The 22,575-nt window shown below is 50.6% G+C and overlaps 1 long non-coding RNA gene and 1 pseudogene across 1 annotated transcript; one reads left to right on the forward strand and one right to left on the reverse strand.

The window, feature by feature from the left end:
* Positions 1 to 2,885: 2,885 nt before the first annotated feature.
* On the forward strand, positions 2,886 to 22,395 carry LOC140430101 (uncharacterized). Its single transcript, XR_011949329.1, has 3 exons — positions 2,886 to 3,367; positions 11,392 to 11,463; positions 21,963 to 22,395. It is a non-coding gene; the product is annotated as an uncharacterized lncRNA (long non-coding RNA).
* LOC140430100 (large ribosomal subunit protein eL14 pseudogene) lies at positions 15,270 to 15,653 on the reverse strand (annotated as a pseudogene).
* Positions 22,396 to 22,575: the final 180 nt, after the last annotated feature.

Here is a 22,575-nt window from a genome sequence, read left to right on the forward strand (position 1 = left end):
CAAAAAAGCAAATGCGATGTGAGAATAAACCTTTTCACCCAGCCGGTGTTTGGGGTCTGGAATGCACTGCCTGGGAGTGTGGTAGAGAGGCAGGTTCAATCGAGGCGTCCAAGAGGGCATGAGGTGGTTATTTGAATGGCAACAATAGGCGGGGGTATGGGGGGAAGGCAGGGGAATGGTACTGAGTCACGATGCTCGTTTGGAGAGCTGGCGCAGTCGGGATGGGCCAAACGGCCGCCTTCTGCACCCGAACAATTCTGGATTCATCCATCCTTTTTAAACTGAGTAATTGGGAATGCTTGCTGGGGTGAATGAGAGGAGTGATCATTGGAATACTGCAGCTGTCCCATATACTGACAACCCCTGGGTGTTTTGGGAACATTTAGCTCTCTAAGCTGCTTTGCACATTCGTTCCGCACCCCCCCTCGCACAAAACCGTAAATTATTCCGGAACAAGTTAATTAAGCATCCTTATAACTTGATCCCAATATCCATTGGCCACTTGTGATGGGTAACAAACCCATGAACGATAACAACCCCCACCACATCCCATGGTAAAGTTAGCCTTCAATTCTGTCCCCTCATAAGCAGCCATTTAGTTTAAAGCTGCTGTCTGGATTGAGAAGGTTAAGCACAGCTGTTTTCTTTCTCAAAGAACACGCAGTCTGCTTCTCTTATGTTCAGGACAACTGCTTAACCATAGGTGCAGCAGGAGAAACTTTATACACAAACGTCTGTCAGCATCACTGATCTTTAAGTGTCAGCTTATAAAAATAAACCTTGTTGATATTAATCATGTACTGCGGCCCTGAACGTCCACTTATAATAAGTTCCACAGTTAAACTTTGATCCTGTAATCTTGGCCCAGCGTTGAAAAGAGTGATGAAAAATTCACTCGCGTTGCCATCTATCACGAGATCTTCATTACAAAAAAAAAAAACCCATATCAATTAACTATTTTTTATTTAAGATTCGTAGCTGAGGAAACTTCATTCCTGTCTGTTCATTCAGTCTGTTCCACAGTATTTCGCTTACTTTCCTGGAACGGAGTCTTTTTGCATTTGAGGTCCGCTCGCGGCATCAAAGAACGAAGAACAATACAGCGCAGGAACAGGCCCTTCGGCCCTCCAAGCCTGTGCCGGTCATGATACCACCCTTAGCCAAAATCCTCAGCACTTCCTTGTGCCGTGTCCCTCTATACCCATACCTCTCCATGCGTTTGTCAAGATACCTTTTGATCGCGATATTTGCTCAGTTCTCTGCCCCGTGTTTCAACAACAATGCCATTCCATTGACATCGCACCAGCAACAAAGGGAAATGTGCCCAAGGCACTTCACAGGAGCATTATCGGACAACAAATGTGACGCCAAGCCACACCATGGTAGGTGGTAGGTCAGGTGATCGAAGAGGCAGGCTTTAAGGAGCATCACTGTTTCCGTTCCTCGCTCCACTCCCCAGCTACCAATTTTATCCCTCTCCCTGGCAGCAGCCAGGTTAAGCCAGTCCGTTTGCAACCCTGGTGTCACACATGTCCGTTTGCAACCCTGGTGTCACACATGTCCGTTTGCAACCCTGGTGTCACACATGAACCCGCGATGAGCTTCCAACTTCAGATTTGTGCCGTGACGAAGACCACCCATTTCCACCACTGTGACGTCTTGGGTGGGATCCTATGACCCCCCCGCCGGGCCAGGGAATCGTTGGGGGGCTGGAGTTTGTCTGTTAGTTCCCCCAGTGTCGCTACTCTGCCATCTTCATATAGGTCCCCTACTGTCAGTACCCCTTCATCCTGTCTCCACCTTTTGAAGGAGGGGCCCATTGATGCGGGGCTGAATTTATGGTTTCTGCAAATGGGGGCCCATGGTGGACGTTGCACCAAGGTTCAAATGGTGCCTGAGCTGATTCCACATCCTCAGCGTGGCCACAACCACCGGGTTTCTTGAGCATTTGAGTGGGGGAAATGGGAGTGGGGCCGTGGCCAGTGGGATGTCCCCATGCAGGAGATCACCCCCATTCCGCTCAGGTTCTTTGATCCCCCCCCCATACCCTTTCTGAATTGCTCTCCCAGTGGTAGAATAGGAGGTTTGGAAGGGCCAGACTCCCATATTCCTCCTTCTTTGCAGGATAATTTTACAGCTCCTTTTGGGAGCTGCACCGCAGCCCCCCCTCCCCTGCTCGTACCCTCACGCACGAGTATACTTGCCAGCATGGTGACACTTTTTGCCTTCAGCCTGTTTGGTTTATGTGTTCTCGATTGTCCCATTTGTCCAGATTAACACATTCGCTTCCTCCGGCGTGTTAGAATAAAGTCCTGTGTTGTTGTAGTTTACCCAAACTCTCGCTGGTTTTGGTGGCAGGACCTGTTCTCCTGATTGTCAACATTCCCCTTGAGCATTTTCTGGGTTGTTGCCAACATTGCCACCTCGGCCTCGAGCGAGGTGATCCGCTCGCTCTCGTCCACCTTCTCCAGGTCCCGCACCGCCGCTTCCTGGGTCTCCAGTCTCTTCTCCGTCCCCCCCATAGCCTCTGTAATGGGGGCCAGAGCGGCTTCCAAGGCCGACCTCATGGCCGGCATCAGGCCTTCTTTTATAGAGACCCTGCGTTTTTTGCTTCACAATTGAATTTGATTCTGCCCAGACCCCGACTGGAGTTCCGAGAGTCGCTTTTAACCTCTAAAATGGAGCCCAGCTCAAAGACTGGATTCCGGCGGAGACACCTTTTTGCATTCCGGGCCTTTAGGGGCATCTGCGTCTTTGCAAACATTTGAAAGATAATGCGGATCTACCTCATTCTTAGATTAGTGCAGGCTGCTGACAGACAGAGACTGGATATTAACACAGAAACCTCTTCAAGTGTGATTTACAACAGGATGTGACACGATCAGTGGACACTCGCTGTGTGAGTCCAGCACTTTGTGAATCATTAAGATTTACAGATGGACTCTGTTTGGCAGCGGACAAGATCCCTTCCTTTTCCCAACTCTCCACCTTTGCCCTCATCTCCATCGCTGCATTTTAACATTCTCCCGCTGTACCTCACCCCACCTTGAATATTTCAATCAGATCACCCCTTAACCTTTTAAATTTGTTTGGTTTTGTCCTCTCTTTCAGAGTAAGTGAAAGAATTGTATATTTCTACAGCCTGCTGTCCTGCAAAGGATAAAAACAGAGCTATTTTCCTAGCTCCAGAAGCGGTGTTCAAACTATGTGCTTCCATAAAGATATGGAATTGCTGTGTAAAAAGTTTCCAATTAGATTTAAGATTACCGTTAGTTTTGAGTGGACGTGGAGCTTGAACTTGGTCCATTGAGCCGATTGTTCTTCGAGGGATCCGAGTGCTGCGAAGCCTTCCAGAGTCGAATGTCTGGTACGAATTTTCTTTTTTCATTTTCTCTTTCTGTTTTTAATGTAATCTATCTGGTAAGTTTTCTTGAAGTCACTCCTGGTACCATATTATATTGCTATTTCTGATAGTAATGTATTGCTTTGTGCAATATAAGTTACTCATTTGCATCTTCCAGAATGATCCTTAACTCGACATTGATTGACACTCGTAGTCTTCCAATTAGAGCAATTACTTAATTGAGTAACATTGATGAATTAACTGTGAATTCATTCTCTCTCCAATGCTTAAATTACATGTTACATGAACAAGATTAACTAAGGAGTACTTATGACTATCTACACCTGTGCTGAGCAGTCTCTGTATGCTTATGGTCACAAGACCCTGTTCCTGTGAAGAGACTGATCCTGGCTTCAGTCTGTCTATTTATACATCTCTAGTGCTGCCCTCTAGTGATTACTTAGTTCTCATGTCTTTACATTAATCCCTTGTGTATATACAGATATGCAGATCACTACACACCCCTTAACCTTTTAAATTCTGGCGAAAACAGGTCTAATTTATGTAATCTCTCCTCGTAAGTCAAGCCCTGTAGCCAAGGTATCATTTTGTAAACATACCTTGCACTCGCTCCAAGGCCAAAATATCCATCCTAAGGTGTGGTGCCCAGAACGGCTCACAGTGGCTCCAAGTGGAATCTAACCAGGGTTTTGTATAACTGCAGCATAATCCCTGTGTCTTTATATTCCAATCCTCTAGATATAAATGCTAGCATTCCATTAGCCTTTCTGATTATTTTCTGCACTTGTTCCTGGCATTTTAAGGACCTTTACATCTGAACCTCCAAGTCTCTTTGGACATCCACTGTACCTAACTTCTTTCCATTTAGAAAGTACTCTACTATATCCTTGTTGGGTCCAAAATGGATAACCTCATACTTGCTTACATTGAATTCCATCTGGCACAATTTTGCCAATTCACTTAGTCTGTCAATATCTCCTTGTAATTTTATGCTATCATCTAGGCTGTCTACAATGCCACCTAACTTTGTATCATCCGCAAATTTGGATATATGACTTTCTATGCCATCATCCAAGTCATTAATGAATAGCGAATAATTGAGGCCCCAACACAGTTCCCTGTGGTTCACCACTAGTCATCTTGTGCCAATAGAGTAATTACTCATTATCCCCATTCTCTGTCACCTGCCACTCAACCAATTTCCCAGCCATGTCAATAATTTGGCCTCAGCTCTGTGGGATTCCATCTTAGTGAACAGCCTTTTGTGTGGAACTTTATCAAATGCCTTCTAGAAGTCCATATAAATAACATCCACACACATTCCCCTGTCCACTACCTTAGTCACCTCTTCAAAAAACTTCAAAAAGATTAGTCAGGCATGACCTTCCCTTCACGAATCCATGCTGGCTCTCCCTGATTGATCAACAATTTTCGAGAAGTTCAGTTACCCCCTTCCTCAGTCTAGACTCCAGCAATTTCCCCACCACAGACGTTAGGCTAACTGGTCTGTAATTCCCTGGTTTCACCCTTTCCCCCTTCTTTAAAAAGTGGAGTGACGTGTGTGCAGTTTTCCAATCCAGAGGATCTACTCCTTAATCTAGGGAACTCTGGAAGATTATAGTTAGCACATCTACAATGTGCTCCCCTACTTCCTTTAACACACTCTGATGGAAACCGTCAGGTTCTGGAGATTTCTCACTCTTTAGTTCCATTAATTACCTAGTTACTGATGCTGTGCCTGTCCTCTGTCGACTATTAACTTTTGGGGATTTCCGGCAAGTTATCCTCCTTTTCCACTATAATACTGAGGCAAAGTAATTGTTAAATTTGTCTGCCATTTCCCTACTATCACTGACAATATCTCAATTTTCAGCTTTTACTGGGCCTACATTGCTCTTCACCACCCACTTTCCCTTTGTATAACTATAACATTTCCTCTTCTTGCTTTTGATGTCCCTTGCATGTTTCCTCTCATAATCCCTTTTGGTAGCTCTTATAAACGTGGGCAGCACGGTGAGACACGTGGCTAGCACTGTGGCTTCACAGCGCCAGGGTCTCAGGTTCGATTCCCGGCTTGGGTCACTGTCTGTGCGGAGTCTGCACGTTCTCCCCGTGTCTGCGCGGGCTGCCTCCGGGTGCTCCGGTTTCCTCCCACAGTCCAAAGACGTGCAGGTTAGGTGGATTGGCCGTGCTAAAATTGCCCTTAGTGTCCAAAAGGTTTCGGAGGGGTTACTGGATTATGGGGATAGGGTGGAAGTGAGGTCTTAAGTGGGTCGGAGCAGACTCGATGGGCCGAATGGCCTCCTTCTGCACTGTTTGTTCTATGTATCTATGTAACCTGTTTTGTGACCCTTTGTTGGTCCCATTCATCCAGATCTGTGTTGTGTTCTGCATTTTTGTAAGCCCTTTCTTTTAGTTTTACACTGTCCCTCACCTCTTTAGTTGTCCATGGCTGTTTTGTTGTTTGTGAAGCAGAGCCTTTTGCAACCCAGGGGTACATACTTACTCTGTATCTTGCTGAATGTTGTTTCGTTTCACCACATAGTCCCAAGACAGGGCGCTGTGCAACCTGAAGAAAAGAAGCAAGCGCTGGTGTCTCAATCCACCTGCTGCCTTTCTCATTCCTAATGGTAGTGATCGGAGATTTGGGAGGTGCTGTCAAAGAAGCAATGATCTCTTTAGTGTCGGATCTGTCACTGAGAGAGGAAAGAGCTGATGGTCGACTCATTTGGTAGCAGCATCACTAATATAGCCAATGAGTTAATATCCCTCTAGACCCAACTAGGTCCCTCTTGGTCTTCCTGGCAGTGTTGGGTGCAAATCTCCTCTTGGAGTTCCACCGCTCTTTCTCGTAACTCCAGCAGAAAACCGGTGGAATCTTCTTGAAATTGGTGAAGACTGCCGAGGCTGGAGAACTTGCCAGTTTGGCTGAGTTGGAGGTCACAAGGCAAAGGGCAGGGAAAGTCTGTGAGACAATACACTAGCCATCCCAGCTATACATGGGTCAGGCTGGATTGACCAAAGCGACTTTCTCTAGTTATTATGTCCAACTGTTCGTAAGAATGCAGTGGATCGCAGAGGTTTGGTGCACTGAGGTGTAGCGGGGCAGCAGCTGGCCTGTCAAGTGCAGAAGTGCCTGAGCGTTACATGCCATGGCCCTGGAAGTGGGACGGTCTAATAGGGCCCCATCTCGTGAAACGATCTGGACTTTTGAACAATTTTTTTTTAAACACAAGAAAGCAAGAGATAGGCCGGGATCCTTCCCCGGTGAGTTTCCTTTTATGTGGACGTAGCTGGCTAGTCCAGCATTCCTCGCCCAACCCTGATTGCCGTTGAGAAGGTGGGGTTGGGGTGCCTCCTTGAACCGCTGCAGTCCGCGTGATGTGCACATTATTAGGGAGGCAGTTAAATGACCTTCCAGTGGGCACCTCCACCCTGATTAAGTCCGGAACAGGAAGGCCCAAGGGTGGTCTACCCACCTGCTGTCAATTGATGCCCTGAATTGGCAGAATCTTGTGGAGAGGATGGGGAATGGGAATCTTGGCCAGCAGCTGGAAACCCAGTGAGACCCCCTCTTATGAAGAAGGCCCACCACGTCAAGTAGCGCTCAGGCCCCTGAGCACTTGTCAGGCCAGCCACTGCCCAAGCCCCCCACCCACCGCCCATGACAGGGAGAAGTTAGGAACTTGGGTCCAGAAATGGGGTGCAAGATGTAGCAGGCAATTTAGGGGTTAAAAAGACTGCTAGCAGCAGAGTCAGAGGGATACGCTCACAACCTGAGTTACCTTGTCCCATTCGGACTTAATCTCGTCAGTGGGAATGCACAGGATACGTTCAGCCAGGATGATTCACTCAAGATCCATTGTCATTTGGGACAGCCTTGTTTGACCAGCCATCAGCCCATCACAGAGTCGAATGATCTATTTGTTGGTCAATGGAAGGTTAGTTGCATATAAATGGCATAGCTCTGTTCTTTTGTGTAAATGGGAGTGGGCAATCAGCCAAGATAACGAGAATGGGTTCAAATCTCAGGGGAGAACCTTTGTTTGAGGAGCTGGGCGGAGATTATAGAATGAGAGACCTGAAAGGCCATTTTGGACAGTTACAGAGAGAGAAGGCTGGGAAAACTGAGTAGGGAAGTCATGAAAGTTGCCACTGAGGCAAATTTTGGAAAAAGGTTCTGAATAAATGTCTCTAACAGAAGAAATGTGCTCCATAAATGCAAGTATTGCCTTTGCCTGTTTCAGTAAGTGGAATAAGAGCTGCATGTCCATGTACAGTATGGTTTCATGGGAACTCGTGTGTTAAGGTTAAGAAACTGCACGTAATCTGAAGTAAAAGTTTAAATATTGTTTTCTTTTCTTTTGTTCCAATAAAGCTTGGTTATAAAATAACCAAGCTATATTTCTTATATTTTCACTCCTGGAATGAATCAATCTTTCCACACCTCATTCAAACTTTGAAAAGTTACGGGGCAGGATTCTCTGTTTCAGCGGTGAAGTGCCGGCTGAAACGAAGAATTCGCCGGCGTTTTATGACGCCTGAATCAGCGCCGACCCTTCACCGATTCCGGGATCGGTGAGGGGCTAGCAGCGGCACCAGGTAAAATTCCCGGCTCCCGTGACGAAAACGGCCAGAGAATGGCCGGGTCCGTGGCCGTGCATATGCATGGCGATGACCTGCAGCGGTTGCGCCGTACAGCATGGCGCCGGCCATGCGCGGACCCGACCCGCCAAATATGACCTCGCAGGCCACCCTCTGGCCACCCCCCCCCCCTGCCGCCCCAGGCCTTGCGGATGTCCCCCAGCCAGTGGCAAGAATCCTGGCTGAGTGTGGCAATGCTGGACATAGGCTGCGACCGCCTTGCCGGGTTCCTGACCGCTCAGACCACACGTCAACCGCGCGGTCAAGAACTCGACCCATCGGAGGCAGAGCTTCATGGGAATGCCTGACGATGATGCACCAACGGCTTGCAACGGTGTGCGGCGCGCGACGCGTTGACGCCATTTTGGAGGGGGGCGGAGACTCGAAAACCAGCGTCAACCCAATTTGGGCGTTGGAAGGAATCCCCCACTGATCGCCGATTACGATATCGATAACCTCTTGTCCAACCGTACGTAAGGAATAGTTTGGATGAACGTGTGCACCTCCAGTGATTCCTGAAGGAACAGAGTGGGAAAGTGTCCAATGGTTTAGCCAGGCAGAGGATGGTTAGGGTAGGCGGGGACTGCTGCGGAAGAGGTGATATTTACACTGGCCAACTCTTGTGTCATGGTTTATCCGTGAAGCTAAACATGGGGGAAAACTGCTGCCCTCTGAGTGGTTCCTGAAGGAGAGACTTTCTAATTCCATCCATCAGTCTTCTGACGAGTATCAACATTTATGCAGAGTGACCTGATAGAGGTCTGGTAGAGGTCTCCAGAATTATGAAGGGGCTTGACGGGAAATCCCAAACTAATAAAAACGATCAGAAATTCAGGAGAAACATCTTTACCTGGAGAGTGGTTGGAATGTGGAGCTCAATCCCTCAGAGAATGATTGAGGGGAATAGAGTAGGTGCATTTTGGGCAGGAGCGGGGGAGCTGTATTGAGTACATGAGGGGGGAACGGTTTATGCTGATGGAGAGTTGAAGTCAGGTGGGTGGAGGCTCGTGTGGAGGTTAAACATTGGGCTGAATGATCTGTTTCTGTGCTGTCAATCCTTTGTCATTTCTTGTAATATCAGAGGCATAATCCGGACTATCCTGGAGCTTGTAAGCAGTACACAAGGTTTGCTTTTTCCTCCTGTGGAATCCCTTAGGTGGCTTCAGTAGCTCCTGTCAACCCTGACATCTCCAAAACTGAATAAAGGGGTGGAAATAAGTGGTGGTGGGGTCAGCGGAAGCAAACAAAACAATCTGTCTGATTTGGCGTAACATGCGAGCAAAAGCATTGTGAAATGCAGAGACGCTGACGTGAGATGGTGATGACATTTCTTTTGAAGGTACTCCACTTTAATTACATGCATTGAGTATCAAAACAGAATGTGTAAAACTCTCTTTCACTCACTTGGACAATGTTTACTAACATCACTTGAAAAAAGAATTTAGAGTACTCAATTATTTTTTCCCAATTAAGGGGCAATTTATCGTGGCCAATCCACCTACCCTGCACATCTTTGGGTTGTGGGGGTGAAACCCACGCAGACACGGGGAGAATGTGCAAACTCCACACGGACAGTGACCCAGAGCCGGGATGGAACCTGGGACCTCGGCGCCGTGAGGCAGCAGTGCTAACCCACTGCGCCACCGTGCCACCCGTTCATTAACATCATTGAGGGTCAGCTGTGGTGTTTATTATTTGAGACGACACTCACTGTGAAAAGAAAAATAACTCTTTCACTTACAGCGTCTTTCAGACCTCAGGGTGTCACTAAGCACTTCAAAGTGAGTTAAATATTTTTTGATTGTTCGAACGTAAGGAACGTGACACCAATGTGGCAGCACAGTGGCACAGTGGTTAGCACTGCTGCCTCACAGCACAAGGGAACCAGGTTCGATTTCTGCCTTGGGTCACTGTCTGTGTGGAGTTTGCTCGTTCTCCCAGTATGTGCGCGGGTTTCCTCCGGGTGCTCCGGTTTCCTCCCACCGTCCAAAGATGTGCAGGTTAGGTGGACTGGCCGTGATAAATTGTCCCTTAGTGTCCAAAAGGTTAGTGGGGTTACGGGGATAGGGTGGGGACGTGGTCCTAGGTAGTGTGTTCTTTTGGAGGGTCGGTGTAGACTCGATGGGCCGAATGGCCTCCTTCTGCACTGTAGAGAATCAATTATTCTAATTTGCGCATCGCCAGAGGCGGATTTACAACGAAACACATTGTGCCTAAGTGTGGGCCACCGACCAATGGGAGGGCCCGGTGCCGGCTGGTGCAGTGGTCGTCCAATCAGAGGCTGATTACTCTGCATTTGCTGATAGGCTCAATTTGTATTTGTTGAGCCTATCAGCAGGCAATGCAGAGCAAAATAAGCCTCTGATTGGTGAGTCTAAAAGAACGGAAAATGCTGGTCCAAGCAATGTGAGTGGGTTTTGTCATGTGAGAGTACCTTTAAGAAATGGGTGTTCATAAATGGTGTGTTTATAAATATCTGTAGTGAGAATACCTTTAAGAAATGGGTGCTTATTACTGCAGTGATGTCAGAGAGTGGGTGGAGCTGGGCTGTCTGTCAGCTTTTTACTTTCGTTTTTGAGCAGGCTGCAGGGTGTGTTCTAGTTTCATTTTCAGTGTTGGAGCTGAAGCCAGACAAGCAGGTGTACTGCTGTTCTCTCTGCCATCAAAAGACTATCTCTTGATCATTTGGTGAATTCAGAATTATAAATGTTCTCAGTAGTGAATGTAATCCCAATGTGCTTCTGTTAAAAGGTGTTTGTTTTATCTTCTGGATGTTGTTTGGGAAGTTATTAAGGATTACTTAGTATTGCATTCTTTGGGGGTTGTATTTGAATTGATGGTTGCTAAGATGTCCACTGTATGTTTTCAAAACGTTAACTTGAGTTCATAGAATAAACATTGTTTTGCTTTAAAAAATACTTTTCCATTTCTGCTGTACCACACCTGTAGAGTGGGCCGTGTGCTCCCCATACCACAATCTATTAAAAGTTGTGGGTCAGGTGAACTCCATGATACACTTTGGGGTTCTCTATTCCCTGGCCCATAACAGTTTGTGACTCGAGCCAGGGCAACAGCAAAGAGCGAGGCGCCGAAAACCACCACGAGGCGAGGTCGGGTGCTGAGCACGGCAGGCGAGGCAAGCAGGGTTGCGACTCGAGCCCCGAATCAAGGCTCAGCCACGAGTGTTAAGGAATGGGTTAAGAGACATTCCAATTAGATGTCTCATCGATGTTAAGTGTCCAATAATTGACACTGATATGTAAAGGGGCTACAGGTGGCACTTGTTTGGTGTGGTGTGGTGATAGAGTTTTGTACAGAGTGTGCTCAAGGAAAGTAAAGGTGTTTGTGAAAAGGAGCAGACCTCTTGACTCTTTACTCAACAGCAGCAAGAAAGCTAACAACGAGGAGACAACGGGTGAGGCAAGATGCTGCCTTGAAGACCCCAGGCGAGCGAGGTGAGTGGAGATTGATATTTATTGTCACGTGTACCGAAGTACAGTGAAAAGTATTTTTCTGCGGCCGAGGGAACGTACACAGTACGTACATAGTAGACAAAAGAATAATCATAGAATCATACAATTAACAGTGCAGAAGGAGGCCATTCGGCCCATCAAGTCTGCACCGGCCTTTGGAAATAGCACCCTACTTAAGCCCCATGCCTCCACCCTATCCCCTTTAACACTGTAACCCCACCTAACCTTTTTGGTCACTAAGGGAAATTTAGAATGGCCAATACGCCTAACCTTCACATCTTTGGAATGTGGGAGGAAACCGGAGCACCCGGAGGAAACCCACGCAGACACGGGGAGAACGTGTTGACTCCTCACAGACAGTGACCCAAGCCGGGAATCAAACCTGGGACCCTGAAGCTGTGAGCAACTGTGCTAACCGACAGAGTACATTGACAATGGTCCACCGACAAACAGTGATTGGTTATAGTGCGGAACAAGGGGCGAAACAAAGCAAATACATGAGCAAGAGCAGCATAGGGCGTCGTGAATAGTGTTCTTGCAGGGAACCGATCAGTCCGAGGGGGGAGTCGTTGAGGAGTCTTGTAGCTGTGGGGAAGAAGTTGTTCCTATGTCTGCGTGTGCGGGTCTTCAGACTTCTGTACTTTCTGCCTGGTGGAAGGGTCTGGGAGAAGGCAATGCCCGGGTGGGAGGGGTCTCTGATAATGCTGTCTGCCTTCCTGAGGCAGATTGTGAGAGTGGGAGAATGTGAGGGGTGGGGGGAGACTGTGAGGGGATGGGGTTTTGCGGCGGGGTGGTGGGGAGGGAGAGAATGTGTAGGTGTGGGGGGAGAAGGGGGTTAGTCAGGGTTGCGGACTTGCAGGGAGGGAGAGTGTGTGATGCAGGCGTGCTTTTACAAGTTAAGAAGCAGTGGTCAATATGTGTATTTGTGCAGCTTCTGCCTTTGTGTTCTGTGGGACGAGAGTGGGTGGGGCTGGGAGGGGCATGAGTTTATGGGGGGGGGGGGGGGTCAAAAATGAAGGTGACCCGGGGCCCCACAAACTGTAATTCTGCACGGCAAGCTCCCACAGACACCAGTTTCAGACATTAGTTCGATGAGCGAATATTCTCTCTTCCAATGGAAGGGCCTGCTTCATAAAGCAGCAGAGAGTTCCTTTTGTACTCTCACTTACTCGAGAGCGTTTAATGCGCATTCACTTTGTCATAGCGAAGGCATTTCTCACTCGATAGCAATAGGTGAAGCGAGGCGGGAGGAGGCTGGTGTTACGCGAATGATGATAGAAACCATTTGGGCTGAATGGTGGATTTGTGGGCTCCACATTCTACGTAATAAGCAGCAACTGAGGCCTTGCCCTTTTACATTGAGGGCGGGGAGGGGGAGGGGCAGACAGGTGAAAGGTCAGTCGGCAGAATTTGGGCTGAGCCGGTGTCTGTCCCTCTGAAGAACTGTACCCTTCCCACAGGACCAGATAGAAGCAGTCACAGTGAAGGGTACTGTTAAAGCCACAGAAAGGAATTTTAGAAAGTTATGAAAATTCACTCCTACATTTGGGAGGAAGGGCATCTATCAACCAAACACTACAGGCGTGTTGTTAAAAAGTCGCAAATAAACCTTAAGACAATAAAACTCAAAATGAGGAGAGCTGGCCCTGATGCTTGTGTTGGTCATTTTCGCTGGTTCGATATAAAGTGGTGCATTCCTCAGAAGAGACCACTGAGAGTCACATTCACATCTGGTATTTGCCATAAGGTCACACTTAAAGGCGAACTTTATAAACAGGCCCACTTGTGTGTAGCTGTGGACTTCTGCCAAGGCAGAGTATTGAGCCCATTCTCCGGCATCGTGGGGGCTTCAATAGAGCATTGACAGATTTATCCCCCTGTGAAATGACTATCTGTGCTCGAGGTTCATGAATGCAGATACACACGACTCAGCAAAGGGGCGAGCCGAGACACACAAACACCTTCTCCATATTGTCAGTTTTGAGGGTAATTTTAACTTTAGAAATGCAGTGAAAAACGGGTGGTGCTGGCTCGGTCACGCATCAGACGTGCCTTGAGGTGGACTGTCCGGGCTCGCAGCCGCGTGTTCCTCACGCGCCGTACGCAGGCGGCGAGATGTTCTCCTCCCGCCCGTCATCTGTCAAAGGGATTTCCCATTGAAGCCACCCCCACACCGTCGGGAAACCCACGGGAAGAGGATGCACTGCCGGCGGCAAGAGAGAATGCCAATGCACGGAGAATTCCGGCCTCCTTGTGACTTCCTTTTCCTTTTGGTTTCTTTGGGGCTGATTTTGGAGGTGTCTTGGCAGCGGACTGAGAACTGGTTGGCCATGTGCTCACCTGGCACAGGGGCAATCCCCAGAAAAGAGACTTACCCTTGAAAGTGCCAGCCTCCCATCCAGAAAGCAAACGAGTCGTTAAGGGTACAATAACTGCTCGCACCAACTGTTGCCATATGTTGCTTGGGAAATGGAACTGGACAAGCCACATAAATACAAGGTAAGAAGAGCAGCTCGGAGGCTGGGAATTCTGTGATGGATAACGCACCTCCTGACTCCCCAAAGCCTGTCCACCATCTACAAGGCACAGGTCAGGAGTGTGATGGAATGCTCTCCACTTGCCTGGATGAGCGCAACTCCAACAACACTCCAGAAGCCCGACACCATTCAGGACAAAGCAGCCCATCTAACACCTTCAACATTCTCTCCCTCCATCGCCGACGCACAGTGGCAGCCGTGTGTACCATCTGCAAGGTGCACTGCAGCAACTCACCAAGAGTCCAGAGACAGCACCTACCAAACCCATGACCGCTGGCAACCAGATGGACAAAGGCAGCAAACACATGGGAACTCCACCACCATCTGAAGGATCATAGAATCCTCAAATCTACAGTGCAGAAGGAGGCCATTCAGCCCATTGAGTCTGCACCGGCCCTTGGAAAGAGCACCCTACTTAAGCCCACGCCTCCACCTATCCCCATAACTCAGTAACCCTACCTAATCTTTTTTGGACACTAAGGGCAATTTATCATGGCCAATCCACCTAACCTGCACATCTTTGGACTGTGGGAGGAAACCGGAGCACCCGGAGGAAACCCACGCAGACACGGGGAGAGCACACAGACTCCGCACAGACAGTGACCCAAGCCAGGAATCGAACCTGGGACCCTGGAGCTGTGAACCAACAGTGCCAACCACTGTGCCGCCCCAAAAATATATTTAAAACTTACAGGCTCCTTTTATCGCAACACACTGCAACATTAAGAGTGTGCTTCAGGTCATCAGCATCACACATAGGAACAGGGGTAGATCATTCTGTCCCCCAGGCCCTCAAATCACGTCTTTGAATCACTTCCATCTATTAACGATAGAAAATGTTGGAGAGAGAGGGGAAAAGGCTGGTTTCCTGGGGAAGGGTATCTCGGGGGGGGGGGGGGGGGGGTTGTGCTGGGATCTGTAAAGGTCGTGTGATGAATCCACGCTGGCCCGTGCTGTCACAGGCTGTTCCACTCGCTGCTCAGCTCAGGCAAGCCTTCCCCCTTCACTTTCACCAGAAAGACCGCCGGACGTGGCAACATTCAAAGGAGAAGGTTATTTGCGTTACCATATTTACAATCAGCTTGACTTTCCCTTCGCAAAGGGAAATAAACTTGGGTCAACACAAAATATTTGAAGTGACTCACCTCTCTATTTCCCTGATGATGCAATTCGGAAATAGAAATCTGACATGGAATTCTTTTCTTTTTCTGTTGTGAAGTTTATTTTTTTCTCTGTTTACGCAATAAACATTTACGCTTTCTTGCTGGCTTCCTTCTTCCGCTCTGACAACTCGTGCTTGATGATTTTGTTTCTCAATTGCTTGGCCCTCATGACCTTGTAGCGATCAATGTCTGTCATTTTGGCTGCCTTTGCGCGGGCTTCAATTTTCTTTGCCCAGTGAGTGGCTTCCCATTTCTCGTTGATTTTCTCCTTTTCCCCAGCAGCTTTCACAGACCTGTGGCGGTCACTGTGGGGTATTTGAATCTTGAAATCAGTGAGCTGCATACATTTAAATGGCATTGCTTGTCTCCGCACTCCACTGCAAGGGCCATCCACCAATGCCCGGTTCTGGTCAATCACATCCACGGTCACCACCAGCTTGCCCGCGTGGTGGCCAAAGGCGACGTTGGCCATTGATGCACGATCAATTACACAAAGACGAGAGTTGAATGCAATCGAGGCTTTATTACACTGAGATGTGTGGCCTCCTACAACAGCTGGCGAAATGGCTGCTGTATGGGGAGCACACACATTTATACTCTGCCTACTGGGCGGAGCCAGCAGGCAGGGAATTACCCCCGTACCTGTAGTACAGGGCCTTACCACAAATCACCTAATATATACATCAGTGGTGACTACCACATTCACCCCCTGTTAAAATTGAGTCCGGCGGGGGTGGTGGTGAACTATATACAAGTACATGTTTTAACTATAGAGAAAAAAATTGAGTCCCAATCAAGTTACAGGTTCAGTCGATCTGCAGCCTTGATCTGCCGTTGGGAGCGCCGCAGTGGTGGCGGCGATTCCGGTGTCGGTCTGGTCCTCGGTGACACCGGGAGCATGCCGAAATCCTCGTCATCCTCGGGCGTGGACAGGGGGAGGACGGATTGTCCTGGGGCGGGGGCTGCGGTGGGACCTGCCGGGGAAGGGGAGGGTGGCGCTGGGTCGGAGGGGTGTGTGTGTGGGGAACCAGCTGGTGCCAGGTCCCATAGGGAGACGGTATCTTGGCGGCCGTTGGGGTACGCTACGTAGGCGTACTGCGGGTTGGCGGGAGTAGAGGTACCCTTTCAACCAACGGGTCCGCCTTGTGGCGTTGTACGTGCTTACGGAGGAGTGCGGGTCCTGGAGCTGCAAGCCAGGTCGGGAGCGACACCCCGGAGGTGGACCTCCTGGGGAAGGCAAAGAGCTGTTCGTGGGGTGTGTCATTCGTCGCATTGCGTAGGAGCGACCAAATGGAGTGCAGTGCGTCGGGGAGGACCTCCTGTCAGCGGGAGGCCGGGAGATTTCTGGACCGTAGGGCCAGCTGGTCAGCCCTCCAGACCGTCCCATTCTCCCTCTCCACCTGCCCGTTTCCCCGGGGGTTATAGCTGGTCGTCCTGCCTGAGGCGATACCCTTGTTGAGCAGGAACTGGCGCAGCTCATCGCTCATGAATGAGGATCCCCTGTCGCTGTGGACGTAGGCGGGGAAGCCGAACAGAGCGAAGATGGTGTTGAGGGCTTTGATGACGGTGGTAGACGTCATAATCAGGGCATGGGATGGCGAAGGGGAATCTGGAGTACTCATCGACCACACTATGGAAGTACGTATTACAGTCGGTGGAGGGGAGGGGCCCTTTGAAGTCCACGCAGAGGCGTTCAAAGGGGGCGGGCGGCCTTCACCAGGCGCGCACGGCCTGGCTGGTAGAAGTGTGGTTTGCACTCTGCACAGACCTGGCAGTCTCTGGTGACAGCCCTGACTTCCTCGACGGAGTAGGGCAGATTGCGGGCCTTGATGAAGTGGTACAAACGTGTGACTCCCGGGTGACAAAGGTTGTCGTGCAGAGTCCGGAGTCGGTCCACCTGTGCGCTGGCACATGTACCTCGGTATAGGGCATCGGGGGGCTCGTTAAGCTTACCGGGGCGATACAAAATCTCGTAGTTGTAGGTGGAGAGTTCGATCCACCACCTCAAGATTTTATCGTTTTTGATCTTGCCCCGCTGTGTGTTGTTAAACATGAAGGCTACCGACTGTTGGTCAGTGAGGAGAGTGACTGTCCTGCTGGCCAGGTAATGCCTCCAATGCCGCACAGCTTCAACGATGGCTTGGGCCTCTTTTTCGACGGAGGAATGCCGAATTTCGGAGGCATGAAGGGTTCGTGAAAAGAATGCCACGGGCTTGCCTGCCTGGTTGTGGGTGGCGGCCAGAGCGATGTCTGATGCATCGCTCTTGACTGGGAAGGGGAGCGTCTCGTCGACTGCGTGCGGTTGAAGGTTGAAGGCCGGGTGAGCCTCGGCCGTTAGGGGAAGAAGAGTGGATTGGATGAGTGGGCGGGCCTTGTCCGCATAATTTGGGACCCACTGGGCGTAGTAAGAAAAGAACCACAGGCAACGTTTGAGGGCCTTGGGGCAGTGGGAGTTCCATGAGGGGGCGCATGCGGTCGGGATCGGGCCCCAGAACTCCGTTCTGGACCACGTAGCCGAGGATGGCTAAGCGGTTCGTGCTGAACACACACTTCTCCTTGTTGTAAGTGAGGTTGAGGAGAGTGGCGGTGCAGAGAAATTTGACAAGGTTGGCGTCGTGGTCCTGCTGATCGTGGCCGCAGATGGTGACATTGTCAAGGTACGGGAAAGTGGCCCGCAGCCCGTACCGGTCGACCATTCGGTCCATTTCCCGTTGGAGAACTGAGACCCCGTTGGTGACGCCGAAAGGAACCCTGAGAAAGTGGTAAAGGCGGCCGTCTGCCTCGAAAGCAGTGTATGGGCGATCCGCCTTGCGGATCGGGAGCTGGTGGTAGGCGGATTTAAGGTCCACAGTTGAGAATAACCGGTACTGTGCAATCTGATTGACCATATCAGATGTGCGTGGGAGGGGGTACGCGCCGAGCTGCGTGTACCGATTGATGGTCTGGCTGTAGTCCACGACCATCCTGTGTTTCTCCCCAGTTTTCACCACTACCATTTGGGCTCTCCAGGGGCTGTTGTTGGCCTCGATGATGCCTTCCCGAAGCAGTCGCTGGACTTCGGACCTGATGAAGGTCCTGTCCTGGGCACTGTACTGTCTGCTCCTGGTGGCAGCGGGTTTGCAATCCGGGGTTAAGTTTGCAAATAGGGAAGGTGGGTCGACCTTTAGGGTAGCAAGGCCGCACACAGTAAGGGGTGGTAGGGGCCCGCCGAATTTCAATGTTAGGCTCTGGAGGTTGCACTGGAAGTCCAGGCCGAGTAGTAAGGCAGCGCAGAGGTTGAGGAGGACGTAGAGGCGGAAGCCGGTAAACTCCACGTAATGGACAGTGAGAGTGGCTATGCAGTACCCCCGGATCGCCATGGAGTGGGACTTGGAGGCCAGGGAGATTCTCTGGTTAGCGGGGTGTACCGCGAAGGAGCAGCACCTTACCGTATCGGGATGAATGAAGCTCTCGGTGCTCCCGGAGTCCAGCAGGCAGGAGTTCTCGTGCCCATCGATTTTCACGTTTGTAGAGGCGGTTGCTAGGTTGTGTGGGCGAGACTGGTCAATCGTGACCGAGGCGAGATGCGGCTGATCGTCGACGGTGGCAGACGATGGGGTGCCCGGGGGATAAGAGTCCTGGTAAGATGGCGGCGCCCACAGGCTGCACATGCCGTGGGGAGACAAGATGGCGGTGCCCACGGGCCGTACCGGGGGGGGGGGGGGGGGGGGGGGGGGGGTTGGAACAATAGCGGCGACTGAATGGGCCTGGCACACTGAAGCGAAGTGAACCTTCTTGCTGCAGGCCTTGCAAAGGGCGCTCCGGGCCGGGCAGCGTTGTCGGGGGTGTTTTGGTTGCCCACAGAAGTAACATTTGGGGCCCCCGGGGTTGGTTGGCTGCTGCGCGGCACAGGCGTGGGGTTGGCTGAGTGGGGTCCCCGATGGGGCGACCATCTGCAGAGTCCACGATGCGTAGGAGGGGTGGGCCACGAGGCTGGGGGCGTAGGCCTGGATGTTGCGCGAGGCGACCGTCAGCAAGAGCGCAAGCTTTTTGGTTGCCTCGAGGTCGAGCGTGGCCCCTTCTCAAAGATGTAATCTGACCCCATCCCCGTAACAAAAGTGTCCCTCATAAGCAAGTTTGAGTGTTCTGTGGCCGTGAAGGCCTGACAGTCACACTCTCTGACTAGGGCACGCCAGAAGTCTTCTACTGACTCACCTGGGAGTTGAATGCGCGTGGAGAGGATGTGTCTGGCGTAGAGTGTGTTAGTCCGCTGAGCGTAGTTTTCTTTCAGTAGCACCATGGCTTCGTCGTAGTTCGACGAGTCCTGGATAAGCGGAAAGACGTTGGAGCTCAGCCGCATGTAGAGAATCTGAATCTCCTGAGCTTCCGGAATTGGGTCTGGTGCAGACCTGATGTAAGCTTCGAAACAGGCTAGCCAATGTTCAAAGTCCTTTTTGGCGTTGCCTGATTGCGGATCCAGCTGGAGGCGATCCGGCTTGATGCGGAGGTCCATCTTCTGAAAACTTTAGTGTAATAAATTGATGCACGATCAATTACACAAAGACGAGAGTTGAATGCAACTGAGGCTTTATTACACTAAGATGTGTGGCCTCCTACAGCAGCTGGCAAAATGGCTGCTGTACGGGGAGCACACATATTTATACTTCGCCTACTGGGCGGAGCCAGCAGGCAGGGAACTACCCCCGTACCTGTAGTACAGGGCCTTACCACAAATCACCTAATATACACATCAGTGGTGACTACCACAGGCCACGCGGTCGATCTCCACCTATCCTGATATGGAATTCTGAAGAGTGCGAAAACTGCTGCCAGTGTGAGGAACTTGCCTAACCTGGGGAGGGAAATTCATTGTAAAATATCCGGGGCAGAAATGAGGAGAATGCTTTTGACGGTTGCCTGCTGTTTTGACCGACAGGTTTGATGGAAGCAGATTCAACAGGAATTTTCAACAGGGAATTCGATAAATACTTGGAAAGGGGAAATCTACACTGCGGTGGGGAATGAGAAGAGGAGCTCATTGGGTAACTCTGTCAAAGACCCAGCAGAGGCAGGATGGGCAGAATGGCCTCGCCCAGTGCTGTGTGATTCGATGAAAAGCACTGCGCGCGCATTTGGGAGAATTGTTCACATAAACTAGGGGAGGTGGTAACCCAGAGAAACATGGTTATTCTCTGGGGATCAGGGTTCAAATCCCACCACGGCAGATGGTGAAATTTGAATTCAATAAAACATCTGGAATGAAAGGTCTAATAAGACCACAAATCAATTATCATTAACAACCCATCTGGTTCTTTCATGTCCTATCGGGAAGATAATCTTCCTTCTTTACCTAGTCTGCCCCACCAATGTGGTTGGCTCTTAAATGGCCTCGTACGCAACTCAGTCCAAGGGCAACTAATGATGGGCACTATATGTTGGCCCAGCCAGAGATGGCCACATCCCCTGAATGAATACAGGGGGGAGAAAATCCGGGGCGGAATTCTCCGACTCCCCGCCGGGTCGGAGAATTGGTGAGGCGTCGCGCGAATCGCGTCACGCCGCCCCGACGCATGGACGCGATTATCCGCAGAGCGGAGAATCGGCGCCATCGGCACCGGCATGGTCGGCGCTGCGCCGGTTGGGGTATGCACCGACTCTCCGGCCCGGCTGGCACAAGCCAGCGCGCTGATTCTCCGGCCCGCATGGGCCGAGCGGCCGTCGCAGAAAATCCGGTCCAACCGGCGCCGTTCCAACATCCTCTGAGCTGGCGGGACCTCGCCGTGGAAGGATCGGGGGGCGGCCTGTGGGGGGGGGTTGGTGGGGGGGGGGGGGGGGGTTCCGACCCCGCGGGGGGGCCTCCATAGTGGCCGGGCCTGCGATCGGGGCCCACCAGTCGGCGGGCCGGCCTTTCTGGCTGGGGGCCTCCCTTCCTCCGCGCCGGCTCCTGTAGCCCATTTGGCGTCGGGGCCGGCGAGGGGAGGGAGGCCACTGCACATGCGTTAGTTTGCGCCGGCCCAACTGCGCGTGCGCGGACCCCGCGGCGCCGGGTTCATGCTGTGATCGGCAGCTGGAGCGGCTTGGGCCACTCCAGCGCCGTGCTGTCCCCTGTGGGCCGGAGGATGGGGTCCCGGAACGGGCGCTGACACCAGAGTAAAACACTCCTGTTTTTACGCCGGCGTCGACACAGAGCCGCCCGATGGGAGATTCCCGCCCCCTGATTTTGATAGCTTGCTAATTGGAGGGATATTCAGACACTGAAAGATAACGGAGATGAGTTACGTCCTACTGATTTACCTAACTGCTCAGGGTATTCGGTGCTTGGTAAGGTTAATGTTCGAGAAGAAAAGCAAAATACTGCAGGCACTGGAAACCTGAAATTGAAACAGAAAACGCTGGAAAAACTCAGCAGGTCAGGCAGCATCTCTGGAGAGAGATACAGAGTTAACGGGCGAGGTTCTCTGGCCTTGCCGCCGAGTGTTTTGTGGCAGCGGGAGGAGGCACGCCATTGGCTCTGATGGGATAGTTTGGTCCCACCGCTGTCAATGGGAACCCGCGGTGGGGGTGCACAGTAGGCGGGGCCGAGCCGACCTCACCCAGCGCTTCGAGTCCGTATGATTCCTCTGCAGAGCTAAAGAGAGGAAGAAATGTAATCGGTTGTGTTAATATTATATTGTCTTCAGCAGTTCCGTTAACCCTTAATGTGTTCATTAGCTGTATGTCTGCATGTCATGATGTCTCTGGTGCTCCCTCTAGTGTTTACTTAGTTGTAGTGTATTTACATTAACCCCTTGTGTATTTACAGTGCTGCATATCACCACACTTCTGACTCCTAGGCTGGGATTTTGTGGACCTTCCTGTCGATAAGATCTTCCTGCGTCGCTGACGGGATGGGGACGGAAAATCCCACCCTTGGGGTTGTCAACCTACCAGGTTTGGCCTGGAATCTCCAGGAATTGAGGATTAATCTCCAGCACCCTACTCCAGTAACACTGAAGAAAAATTGGAGGGACATTAAGAAATACTTTTTTTTTGTTGTAATTTTTCATCATTCTCTTTACCAGGTATAAAAACATTGAAAATGGCAAAAAAAAGGCTGTTTGGCTGACAGTTAGGCATCATCCAATTGAGTAACGAGCCTTCCTATTGGTGAAGGGGGACACCTGGATGGATGTGTTGGTCAACTAATGGCTGGAGCATGGGAGCAAGTCATGTGATGGAATCTCCAGGAATACATGTAATCCTAGTTGGCAACGCCGCTCCCTGTGCCATTTGAATGTAATAAAGACGTCATTGCCAGAGCAGGGACTGGCCAGGCCCAACCAATATGGACTGATGAACCTTTTGTTTTTGCTTTTGAAAGTGTCCCTGAGTGAGAAGTGAGCAGATTTGACCAGTCTACACTGCAAAACCAGACA

This window comes from Scyliorhinus torazame, chromosome 9 (assembly GCF_047496885.1).
Source record: "Scyliorhinus torazame isolate Kashiwa2021f chromosome 9, sScyTor2.1, whole genome shotgun sequence".
Classification (NCBI taxonomy): domain Eukaryota; kingdom Metazoa; phylum Chordata; class Chondrichthyes; order Carcharhiniformes; family Scyliorhinidae; genus Scyliorhinus; species Scyliorhinus torazame.